This window comes from Triticum aestivum, chromosome 3B (assembly GCF_018294505.1).
Source record: "Triticum aestivum cultivar Chinese Spring chromosome 3B, IWGSC CS RefSeq v2.1, whole genome shotgun sequence".
Taxonomy (NCBI): domain Eukaryota; kingdom Viridiplantae; phylum Streptophyta; class Magnoliopsida; order Poales; family Poaceae; genus Triticum; species Triticum aestivum.
Window position 1 is genome coordinate 810,910,181 of NC_057801.1, and position 13,345 is coordinate 810,923,525.

The following is a 13,345-nucleotide window of genomic DNA, read 5'->3' on the forward strand; positions in this document are numbered from 1 at the left end:
GTGCTCAAAAGTTGAGAGGGTTACGGCAAAAGTTGGATGCACTTCGTGTACAAAATGGACAATCTCTTTCGAAGTATCAAGGTTTCATACAAAAACTCATCTGTTACAAAGGGCTTACATTTTTTTGAACTTATTTGAACTCCAGACGTTTTGTGTGTTCAAAATGCACCGTTCAAAGCCACATTATCAATTTTCAGCCCTTTCTGACTTCATTTGGTATTTTTCATGCATTTACTAATTTTTTTGAGCTAAATGACCCTGAAATTGAAAAGCACCACAAATGAACTCTAAAAAGGTTGAGAGTTGGCATGGTATCATCATTTCACCCACATAGCATGTGCTAAAGAGTTTACAGGGTTACGGCAAAAGCTGGATGCACTTCGTGTGCAAAATGGACAATCTCTTTCGAAGTATCAGGGTTTCATACGAAAAATCATCCGTTACAAAAGGCATTTCATTTCTTCACCTATAGCTGCAGTGATATTCTAGATCAAAGGCATCATCACAATAGTTGTGGAGAGAAAGTCTTCATTTTTTTTCGCTTGTGTCCTTTGCATATTGCGCCGTAACCATGGATAATCTTCATTGTTTAACTGGGTGCTTGGGTCAGCCTTGACTTTGAAGGGAGGAATTTCATGAAACTTTTCATAATCTTCAGACATGTCTATCTTTCCCTCCACTCCCACGATGTATCTTTTTCCTGAAAGAACTATGTGGCGGTTTGGCTCATCGTATATATGATGTATTCGCTTCCTTATCTTTTCTTTTTCTTGGTTTGGTAGACATGTCCTTCACATAGAAAACCTGCGCCACGTCATTGGCTACGACGAATGGTTCGTCTGTGTACCCAGGATTGTTCAGATCCACTATTTTCACTCCGTACTATGGTCTACCTATACCCCGCCTCCTGACAGATTGACCCATTTACACTGAAACAAAGGGACTTTAAAATCATGTCCATAGTCAAGTTCCCATATGTCCACTATGTAACCATAATATGTGTCATTTCCCCTCTTGGTTGCTGCATCAAAGCGGACACCACTATTTTGGTTGGTGCTCTTTTGATCTTGGACGATCGTGTAAAATGTATTCCTATTTATCTCGTATCCTTTGTAAGTCAATACAGCCGAAGATGGTCGCCTGGCCAACAAGTAGAGCTCATCTGAAATATTGTTGTCACCATGAGATGTGTTTGCAACCAACTACCGAAAGTCCTGATGTGTTCACATGTAATCCAGTCGTCACACTGCTCTGGGTGTTTGGAGTGCAGAATATTCTTGTGTTCCTTGACATACGGGGTCACCAAGGTAGAATTTTGTAGAACTGTGTGGTGTGCTTGAGACCAAGAATGCCCGTCCCTACATATTATTGTGTCTGCTCCTAGCGTGCCCTTTCCAGTCAGTCTCCCCTGATACCATGATTGAGGGAGACCAATCTTCTTCAGGTCATGAATGAAGTCTACAAAAAACCCAATGGCCTCCTATGTCTGATGGCCCATGGAGATGCTTCCTTCTGACCTAACGCGGTTATGAACATACTTCTTTAAGACTCCCATGAACCTCTCAAAGGGGAACATATTGTGTAAATACCGGGCCCAGAATGGTAATCTCGTCGACTACATGAACTAGGACGCGCGTCATGATATTGAAGAAGGATATTGGGAACACCAGCTCGAAACTGACAAGACATTGCGCCAAATCACTCCTTATCCTTGGTAGGATTTCTGGATCGATCACCTTCTGAGAGATTGCATTGAGTAATGCACATAGCTTCACAATGGCTAATCGTACGTTTTCCAGTAGAAGCCCCCTCAATGCAACCGGAAGCAGTTGCGTCATAATCACGTTGCAGTCATGAGACTTTACGTTCTGGAACTTTTTCTCTGCCAAATTTATTATTCTCTTTATAATCGACGAGAAGCCAGATGGGACCTTAATACTGAGCAGGCATTCAAAGAAGATTTCCTTCTCTTCTTTGGTAAGAGCATCGCTGGCAGGACCTTCATACTGCTTTGGAGGCATGCAATCTTTTTCGTGCACACACTGCTGGTCTTCCCATGCCTCCAGTGTATCTTTTGTCTTCCCATACACGCCCAATAAGCCTAGCAGATTCACGCAAAGATTCTTCATCACGTGCATCATGTCGATTGTATAGCGGACCTCTAGGTCTTTCCAATAGGGTAGGTCCCAAAATATAGATTTCTTCTTCCACATGGGTGCGCGTCCCTCAGCATCATTCGGAACAAATAGTCTGCCGGGACCCTTTCCAAAGATTACTTGTAAATCATTGACCATAGCAAGTATGTGATCACCAGTATGGACCGCGGGCTTCTTCCGGTGATCTGTCTCACCTTTGAAATGCTTGCATTTCTTTCGACGTTGATGGTTGCTCGGAAGAAATTGACGATGCCAAAGGTACACATTCTTCCTGCATTTGTCCAAATATATACTTCTGGTGTCATCTAAACAGTGTGTGCATGTGTGGTATACCTTGTTTGTCTATCCTGAAAGGTTACTGAGAGCAGGCCAATCATTGATGGTTACAAACAGCAACGCATGTAGGTCAAATTCCTGCTGTTCTTGCTCATCCCACACACGTACACCTTTTCCATTCCACAGCTGTAAAAGTTCTTCAACTAATGACCTTAGGTACACATCAATGTCGTTGCCGAGTTGCTTAGGGCCTTGGATGAGAACTGGCATCATAATGAACTTTTGCTTCATGCACAGTCACGGGCCAGGTGCTATGATTGTTGTTCTACTCCCCAAAATGATTAATGCCATCCGTGCTTAAACCAGACCATACGTTCCTTGCGTCACCTGAAAAGTCCGCCCACTTTCTTTTGATTTTTCTCCACCGGGACCCGTCAGCGGGTGCTCTCAACTTCCCGTTTTTCTTATGGTCTTCTCTGTGCCGTCGCATCAACCTTCATGCTTTCTTTTGGAACAAACGTTTCAACTGTGGTATTATAGGAGCACACCACATCACCTTGGCAGGAATCTTCTTCCTAGGGTGCTCGCCCTCGACATCACTAGGGTCATCATGGGTTATCTTATAGCGCAATGCACCACATACCGGGCACACATTCAAATCCTCGTACTCACCGCGGTAGAGGATGCAGTCATTAGGGCATGCATGTATCTTATGCACCTCTAATCCTAGAGGGCAGACTACCTTCTTTGTTTCATACGTACTCTCGGGCAATTCATTCTCCTTTGGAATCATATTCTTTAACATCAGCAAGTTTCCAAAACCCTTGTCAGATACAACATTCTCTGCCTTCCATTACAACAATTCTAGTGTGGTCCCCGGCTTTTTCTTGTCAGCTTCGCAATTTGGGTACAACAATTTGTTGTGATCCTCTAACATGCGATCGAACTTCAACTTATCCTTTTCACTTTCGCATTATCTCTTTGCATCAACAATGAGCCGGCGAAGATCATCATCGGGCACATCGTCTGGTTCCTCTTGATCTTCAGCTTCCCCCATTGCAGCATCATTGTATTCAGGGGGCACATAGCTGTCATCATCCTCTTCTTTTTCATTGTCTTCCATCATAACCCCTCTTTCTTCGTGCTTGGTCCAAATATTATAGTGTGGCATAAAACCCTCCTCAAGCAGATGGGTGTGAACGGTTTTTTGGTTAGAGTAAGACTCCGTATTCCCGCATTTAGGGCATGGACAACACATAAAACCATTCTGCTTGTTTGCCTCAGCCACTTCGAGAAAATTATGCATGCCCTTAATGTACTCGGAGGTGCGTTTGTCACCGTACATCCATTGCCGGTTCATCTGCGTGCATTGTATATAATTAAGTGTGTCAAAAACCATTACAGAACATCATGAATAGAGAAGTGACCAAGTAAATAGAATTTCATCATCACATTAAAACCAAAGCACAGTAGTGATGAAATGTTATTACTGAAAAAATAAATACATAAAGTTCATACATATATAGTTCTCATTGAACAACATATAGCTCTCTAGAGCATCTAATTAAAGCATATATTGAAACTATGTAAAACATTTCAATGCAACAACAAATGCAATCATAATTGCAACTAAGGTAACAATTGATCCAACGGCATAATGATACTAAGCCTCAATATGAATGGCATATTTTCTAATCTTTCTAATCTTCAAGCGCATTGCATCCATCTTGATCTTGGGATCATCCACGACATCCGCAACATGCAACTCCAATCTCATCTTCTCCTCCTCGATTCTTTTCAATTTTTTCTTCAAGTAATTGTTTTCTTCTTCAACTAAATTTAACCTCTCGACAATAGGGTCAGTTGGAATTTCCGGTTCACATACCTCCTAGATAAAAGCATTTATGTCATGTTGGTGGGCATAATTGTCATAAATACTAAAATAACCAAATAGTAATAAAAGATAATATATACCACATCTGAATCATACACAGGACGAGGGCCGATGGAGGGGGATACCAAAATCATCGCACTATATAATAACAAACAATTATAAAAGTAAGAAAATTATACAGGTATCTATCTAAATCATACAAGTAAGAACTTTTTTCTTTTAGGAAGAAGATAAGAACAAGAGGCTCACCACGGTGGTGTCGGTGACGATATCGGCACGGGGGATCAACAGCGGTGAGGACGGGGAGGGGACAGGACTGACAGCCAAACCTAGACAAATCTTGAGGAAAATGGAGCTTGGATAAGGAGCTTCGAGAGCAGAAATCTTAAGTGTGGCTCGGGCATTTTATCAGACACATCATGTGCATAGGAGGTGAGCTAGAGCACCACAATGCTCTCCCACAGCCGGCCAAAAAAACAGAGCGATAGCTTTGCTCGCGGGCACACTACTACGGAAATGCTTATACACAGGAGCTCACCGGTAGCGCTTTTTACAACAAAACGCTGCTGCTAAATAACGGTAGTGCTTGTGCCCGAAGAGCACTGCTACTATGCATATAGCAGTAGCGCTTTGTCTACAAAACACGCTGCTTAAGTAATTGCCATAACCGTTGCAGGCCGTGTAGGCATACTAGTAGCGCTCATAAGCAACAAGCACTACTGCTATTGTACGTAGTAATAGCGCTGTCGTCTAACCAGCGCTACTGCTAAATAGCAGTAGCGGTGAGTTCTTAACAACGCTACTACTACAATTACCTTATCCACACCCGCACATCCCTCTCACTCTCCCCTCACACACTCTCATTCACCCACCGTACTATTCCGTCGCCTGCCGTCGCCGCCGTCGCCCGCTGTCGCCCCCAACATATCTGCCTCCCTCCCTCCTCCTTTCACCGCCCTCCTCTCTCCCTCCTCCCACGGCCGTCCTCTCGCGCCGGCGACCGTCGCTCCTCCCTCCTCTCCCTCGTACGATAGCCGCCCTGTTGCCTGCACCCTCCTCTCTGCTCCCTTCGTCCCCAGTCGCCCGAAGCCCTCACTCCTCCCTCTTCCTCCTCCTCCCACTGCCCTCCTCTCTTAAAAATTAAGGTATAAATTTTTTTAGTAAAAGATTTAGTAGTAGAAATTGTTAGGTAGAGAAATATTTATGCTATGTGAGATTATTTTAGTAAATGTACGTTTTCTGAATAGAATTGAAAAAATAAGTAAATGTAGGTCTGTTGAATAGAATAGGAATTTTTCTAAGTTATGTGAAATTAGTGCATTTTTCTATGGTTCAAGAAGTAGACAATAGGTAGAAAAATGAGGATAAGAATGTTCTTTGGGTTTAGGAAACAAATTGCAGACAATTGAAAATTTTATTTGGAATCAAATTGGATATTTATTTGATAGCTTATGGAGTTTCACTAAGTCCTAAGATGACAATAATAATGTTTTTCTTTATATTTTGTTTTTGAAGAAATCAAGGAGCCCCTGCATCATCCCCGCCGTCGTCCCCGTCACCGACCCCCTCCGACCTCGATCAAGGTGAGACCAGCCACCCCATGTTGTTAATTTAATTTAAATATTTTAGGTGTTTAATCTTAGAATAATAGAGTATGAACCCTAGTTTTGATCGAATCATGTTCAAAACGTAGGTTTTTAATTAGGTATAGTTAATAGAATTTGGTGTTTTAGGTGTATTTAATAGAATTCTAGGTTGGTTCGTTTTGAAGTGGACATGTCATATTCTGAACATGACACATTTGTTATTATTTTTTAGTTCAAGCAATTATCCATGCATCGACGTCAACGATGCCTATCCCACATCCTCGTCGTCGACTCGACGGAGGAGGCCTGCTTGATCAGAGGGGCCATGTCCGGGACTGGGCTCCGCCGGGCTGGTACTGGGAGGTGCTACCTTCCAGGGGCGTAGCTTGGTGAGGAGCCAGCCCGTCGTTGACCCGAACCTTCTTTGGTGGCGGTCGCATGGGCCAGTGACGGTGCGGAGGCTTGAGGACCCCACGGAGGTTGTACGTCATCATGTCAGCGAGGAGGATGAGCACGTCCGTCGCTACATGATTGCGTTGGAGGGCAGGTTCTCCAATACCTTGCAGGTTCTTCAGAGATCTCACTGGAGCTATGATCATGTGATGGTTCCTTCTCTTTGGGTGTCCACCGCCCGCGCCGATACCCGTCATTCGCTAGGGTTTTAGCTGTATTAGTGATGTTATATGTATGATACTATTCGAGATGTATTAGTGATAATATTCAATGATGTACGGACAAAAGAGATGATTTAGTTTTGCTTATTGAGTGCATGCTAATTTGAATAATAATTTATTTTACATTTGGTTTTGCTTATTGAATTCTCAAATTGGAAAACTATTCCTACTTCGAATGCTCAAATTGGAGAGCACTATGCTTATAGGGTTTTTGTTTTTGCAGAAATCAAGGTGCCCCTCCATCATCACCGTCGCCGTCCCCATCACCGACCCCCTCCGACCTCAAGGTGAGACCTACCAAATCTCCATGTCAATATAAGTCCTATAATACATTTTGAAATGTTATATATACATATTTTTTGATCCATTGTAATGCCATGACCATCAAGTTTGAATGCTCATATGATATAGATATAAACATGTATATCTTGTGTTGCTCAAATAGGATATGTGCTTGCCCAAGTGGCCGGCCATGTTTGTTACACCTCCGAGTGGCCTATGTTTTGCCGGAGTGTTAATTAATTTCCGTTTCGGCAAATTTCAGGCGCTCGATATGTCCTCTTTTAGCAAAGGTCATGCTGGATTTTTCTGTGAATTCTGGCATGACTTGTGCTAGAATATGTAGGAAATATCGAGTGGCCTGGATTTTCTAGAAAAATAATTAAATGCCATTTCGGGTTGACTTTAAGTCTGTCGAGGCTCCATCACCAACGGTCCAAAAATCAGTGAGGGAGTGTATCCACCATATATCAGAGAGGACGAAGAATCCCGACTATTGTCATGGTGGTCGTTTCTCCTTCTTCTCTGGGTGCTAGACCTTTGTTATGCACTAGGGGAAGGAGGAGTAACGACCATCACCGACGGTCGCAGATGTCAGAGAAGAATCAGTGAGTGAGAGTCTCCACCACATATGAGAGGACGAAAAATCCCGACTGTTGTCGTGGGGGTTGCTTGTCCTTCGTTCCCGTGTGCCAGACATTTTCGTGTAGTGCACTCGGGTACGATAGGAGGAGGGATCATCACCAATGGTCGAATGTATACACCATGCGAGCTTAGAGTTTTCAATAAAAAGACTCGGCAGACCGATAGTCAACCCGTGATGAATAATAATGATCTAATTTAGTTTTGGTAGTACATATATTGAATTGTACAAGTTTAATTTTTGATTTACAAACCTAGGAAATGTCGTTATCGGACGACGAAAGTCTCCAGTGGGAGTGCGACTAGTGCAACGATGACCAGGGTCTGTGCGACAGGCCTCACCTGGACGAAGGTCGGCACTTCAGCATTAAGCTCCAGGAGACCTTCAATGTTGAAACGGTACACAACAGCGACAAGTGTTTTTTTCGTAAATAAGCATGACTTCAACTATTTCAACGTGTAATTTTATCTTTTACAATTTGAGTAGCTTATGTCATGCCATGCAAGACGCTATGTCTTGGAGAGGATTTATTTTGAAGACGATGGAAATTTTGAAACAAACAAAATTCACCTAAGGACCCATCATGGTATGGATTTTGAAGTAAATTTATACAATTCTGAGAGTGTAACCCATTTTGGTTGCACAAATTGGGAAGCACTTTGCAAGATGTATGGTTTCTATGAGGGTATGCTTGTCACCATGGATCTTGGTGATCCTGACATCGACCAAGACAATATGGACATTTGGTTCCTTGTTGATATGCTTCCAGTTCTACCACTATGTGAGTTTCTCAAACATAGTTATTAACTAATGTATATTGTTTATTTCAAAGTAGTTGACAACAAATTTCCATTGACAGCTTATTTTCATTCTTCAAACAATGTGCGGAAGATGGTAGACAGAACCTACTACACCGATGGCTCTGAGTTAACTTATCAGAAGAAAAATCATCTGGTCGCATTTTGTACTGAGCTTGAGAATTACAATATCTATTATCAAACTCCTCCATGTTATGGTCAATACATGCCACTAGTGCACGTGTTGAACTACGGTAACATCCATGGAGATACCATGCACTACTAGGGAAAACCTTATACACAGAACTTTAGCAGTAGCGTGTGTTAATAAAGCACGCTGGTGCTAAGTAGCAGTAGCGCGCTGGTGTAAACGGCGCTACAGATACAGTTGTAGCAATAGCGCGGGTGAAGATAAAAGCGCTACTACTAACATTCCCACGGTTTAGCCGATAGGCTACACATAGTAGTAGCGATCTACGTCAAACCGCGCTACCGCTACTTGCTTTGTAGCAGCGCGTTTACGCTGAAAGGCGCTACTGCTAAACGAAATAAAATTAAATGGAAAGCAAATAGAAAAGTAAATTAAAATGAAAGAAATAGAAAAAGGTGAAAGAAAAAAATAAAATGTAAAGAAACATAAATGAAAAGGGGGAAAAAGAGAAAGGAATAGCAGTAGCGCGTATCGAGGAACACGTTGTAGCTAACTTAGTAGCATCACACTTCCTGGAACGCGCTACTGCTACTTCTGACTTAACCGCGTGGTTCGTTCCTCCCCACGGCCACTTCCCCCAAATCCAACTCCTCCTCTATCGCCGCCGCCGTTGCCGGTTGGCCGCCGCGCGCTCACCCGTCACTCTTCGCACACCGTCAACGCCGCCCCCGACCCCGGATTCGACGCCGCCCCCGACCCCGACCTCGATGCCGCCCCCGACCTCGACGCCGCCCCCGACGCCGACCTCGACACCTCCCTCCACCGCGCGCCCGAGCCCCGACCTCGACCTCGATGCCGCCTGCCCCTCCCTCACCGCAGGCACCCGAGGTGAGCCCCCTGCTCCTCCCCCTCCCCTACATTTGCCTAGGGTTCTTCAAATTTTAGTTGCATCAAATTAGTTAGGGTTCATCTATGGGTGGAAACAAATCGGATGCGGATGTTATCATATATGAATGCGGCTCGGATGTTTTCTTAGATGATGAATAAACATTATTGTAATGCATAACAATTTGTAATATTAATCATAAAACGAGTAAAATTTGACCACTTATGTCACATTCCACCCCTAGGTTCATCAAATTAGATGGTAATTAGGCAGTAGTTCCTAGGTACTTATTAGTTAGTAAGAACTAGGTACTAATTTATTTTTATTTATAGTAAGTTTATTTTAAGTAAGAACTAGTTGAATTAATAGAACTAGTTGAACATGTCACATTTGTTGTTATTTTTTTAGTTAAAGCAATTTTTCCCGCATCGACGTCGATGATGCCTATCCCGCATCCTTGTCGTCGACTCGGTGGAGGACACCTTCTTGACCAGATGGGCCATGTCCGGGACTGGGCTCCGCCGGGCTGGTACTGGGAGGCGCTACCTGCTGGGGGCGCAGCTTGGTGAGGAGTCAGCCCATCGTTGACCCGAACCTTCTTTGGTGGCGGTCGCGTGGGCCAGTGACGGTCGAGAGGCTTGAGGACCCCGCGGAGGTGGTAACTCACCGTTTCAGCGAGTAGGACGCGCACGTCCATCGCTACTTGGTTGCGCTGCAGCTCAGGTTCCCCAATACATGGCAGGTTCTCCAGGGATCTCACTGGAGCTATGATCCTGTGATGGTTCCTTCTCTTTGGGTGTCCACCGCCCGCGCCGATACCCGTCATTTGCTAGGGTTTTAGTTGTATTAGTGATGTTATATGTATGATACTATTCGGGATGTATTAGTGATAATATTCGACGATGTACGGACTCAAGAGAGATTAACTTTTGCTTATTGAATGCATGCTAATTTGAAGACTTATTTATTTTGCAATTTGGTTTTTCTTATTGAATGCTCATGTCAATATGAGTCCTATAAGGTATTCTGAAATGTATATCTTGTGTTTTTTTGAGAGATCAGATAGTGGGAGAGGCTCCCACTGTGTTTGTATTACTCAAAAACAGAATACAATGTACATGGTGCAGTTATAGGGTGCTTATCCTCCACTTTTGGAGGGATTAGCAGCTACTTTTTTTTGTTGGAGAAGTCAAGGAGGTTCTAAGTTTTGTACAAAGGAGAGAATAAAGTCTCTCTTATCGGTTCTAGTTCTATGTTGGAGAAGGCTAAAATCATGCTTAAAATGCTCAAGCCAAGAAAGCAAAGTTGGGGTGATGCTTCTGAAGTGCTTGTTATTCCTCTCTTTCCAGATACTACAAGCTTCCTGTAAGAATACTTCCATGACCATGGGCTTGTTCCAATTTTTTGCTGCGGGACTAATCCATTGAAGTCTGGATCCAGAGACTTGCCATGTGATCCCAAGGATGGACCAACATTGTTTACTGAAAGGGCATTGAAAGACCATGTGTTCCACGTTCTCTTCAATTTGTTGACCACATAAGAGGCAGTTGAAGTCATCTCCAATGTTGTAGTGCCTCCTCTTGAGCATGTTGCATGTGTTTAGGCGGTCAGAGAGCAGTAGCCACCCAAACACTTTGATTTTCAACGTCGTCTTCGCTGCCCATAGCCATTGATACGATTGGTGTGCGTGCACATCCCTAAAGTAGAACTTGTAGTATCTGTTTGCCTTGTATTCCATTGATCCCTAGCAGTATGTCCAGGTGTCATGGGGGGTCGGGTCTACATTGTTGCCAAGATGGATCACATTTTGTTGCAGCTCACGGAGTTCTTGTAGCGCTTGAACTGAGAGTGGAAGGTGAAACGTTTCATGCAGTGATGTGGATCCCAAGAAAGTTTTAACTGATATATCCTCATTTTTTGCGTAGGAGAATGCGCGTGGGTTCGTTTTTCATCCAGTGTGGCATCCAACCACAGATCCTTGCACATAAGTACCATGGTGCCATCATGGACATTTGCTTTTGATATACCTCTATAAATCGGGGCGAGCTTCAGGACATCCCTCCACCAGAAAGATCCGCATGGCTCCGTGGCATGGGGGATCTTGTTTGTGTAGTAAGTCGACCATATGAGCTCAACCCATGGCACATTGTGTCTGTTATAGAATTTATGTAGGTACTTGAGGAGGAAAGCTTCACTTTATATGCGCAGATTTATTATACCAAGTCCACCGCACTGCTTTGGCTAGCACACCATGCTCCAGGCCGCAAGCGAGTTACATTTGTCCCCTTGTTCTGTCTTCTTTGTCCACAGCCATTTCATTCTTAGTTTGTCGAGAAGTTCTAAAATCTTTGGTGGCAGTTTGAGAGTCCACAGAGCAAAGATAGCTAGTGACCTGATCATTGTATTGAGGAGTGAGAGTTTGGCCCCATAAGACATCAAGGCAAGTGTGCTTGTCATCCGTCTTTCCATCGTGCAAACTAGCGGCATGAGATCTTGAACCGAGGGCTTGTTTGTCCCAAGTGGTAACGCTAGGTAAGTGAATGGCATGGATCCAACTTTGCAGCCAAAGATAGTGGATAGCTCATTGTAGCAGCTCGCATCACAGTTGATTGGGATTAGTGTGGACTTGTGGAAGTTTATCTTCAGCCCAATGGAGACAACATAGTCAGAAAGAATGTCTTTAATCGTTCTAGCTTGATCAGGGCAGGCGGGAAGAATGATGATCGTGTCGTCCGCGTATTGGATCACAGGGTATTCAAGTTGATTATGTCATGGGAACAGTAGATGGATTCTTCTTTGTCTGAAGGCATCATTGATGGCAGCTTGTAAGAGGTTAGCCGCAAGCACAAAAATCAACGGAGAGAAAGGATCTCCTTGGCGAACCCCATAATTACAGAGGAATTGTCTGCCTAGGACACCATTTAAAAGCACCGCTGACTTGCCCGAGGAGAAGATGCATTTAACCCAGCGAAGCCACCTATTATCAAAGCCCATGTGTTCCATAATCATAAGCATTACATCATGTTCAATCGTGTCAAATGCTTTGGCGAAATCCAGTTTTAGAAGGATGATCTTTTCCTTGGAGGCTTGGCACTGATGGATATACTCGAACGCCCAAGCCAAATAGTCATGTATTGATCGGCCTTTTAGGAAGCCATATTGATTTCGATGGACAGTTTTAAGTATGAGTTTTTGGAGTCTGTTTGCAAGTAGTTTGGTGAGAATCTTGAGACAACAGTTTAGCAATGTGATGGGTCTGAAATCAGTGACTGTCTCCGGGGACCGAACCCTAGGAATGAGTGTAATAAACCCCTCATTAATACTCTCAAGATTGAGTCCCCCCTTATAGAACTGGTTGCAAAGCTCATAAAAGTCCTCCTTAATAACATCAATCTCCTCCTTGGTGAAGGGAACAGTAAGTTGATCCAGTCTCTCCACTTTTTTGATGATGTTTTGCAGGTTAAATTTCATTTGGAACTCTCCTGACTTGCCTAGTCTCTCTATAAAGTTTGGTATATGACAGCCTCCTTGCCGGCGTGATCTTCTACCACCGTACCATCTGAAATTTTAAGTGTTTGTATTGTGTTCCGCCTGTATCTCTTAGAGGCCAAAGCTTTCAAAAAGCAATATCCCCTCCGTGTAGACCCGAGCGTCCGTTTCCCCCCTCCAGGTGCCGGCGGCAGAGCCGTCCCTGAGTCGGGCCACACCTCGGAGAAGCGTGTTGCCTCTTCAGACATGCCACCACAACACCCCGCATGTATGAGGACCTGGTGCGACGCTCCTGTGGCATTGCTACCCCTAGGGCCCCCGTCCCGCCTAACCCTGGAGCGGTTGACCACGAGATCTAGCCCTTTGACTTTCCACGGACGGGCTTTGACCGGTGGACCGCTCCACCTAGTTGTGTTAGGTCAGCCCATAGGGACACCTGGGAGCAACATCCGGGCCAAACCCACAGCAAGATCCCCTCCGTGTAGACCCGACGCGTCCGTTCCCCCCCCTCTAG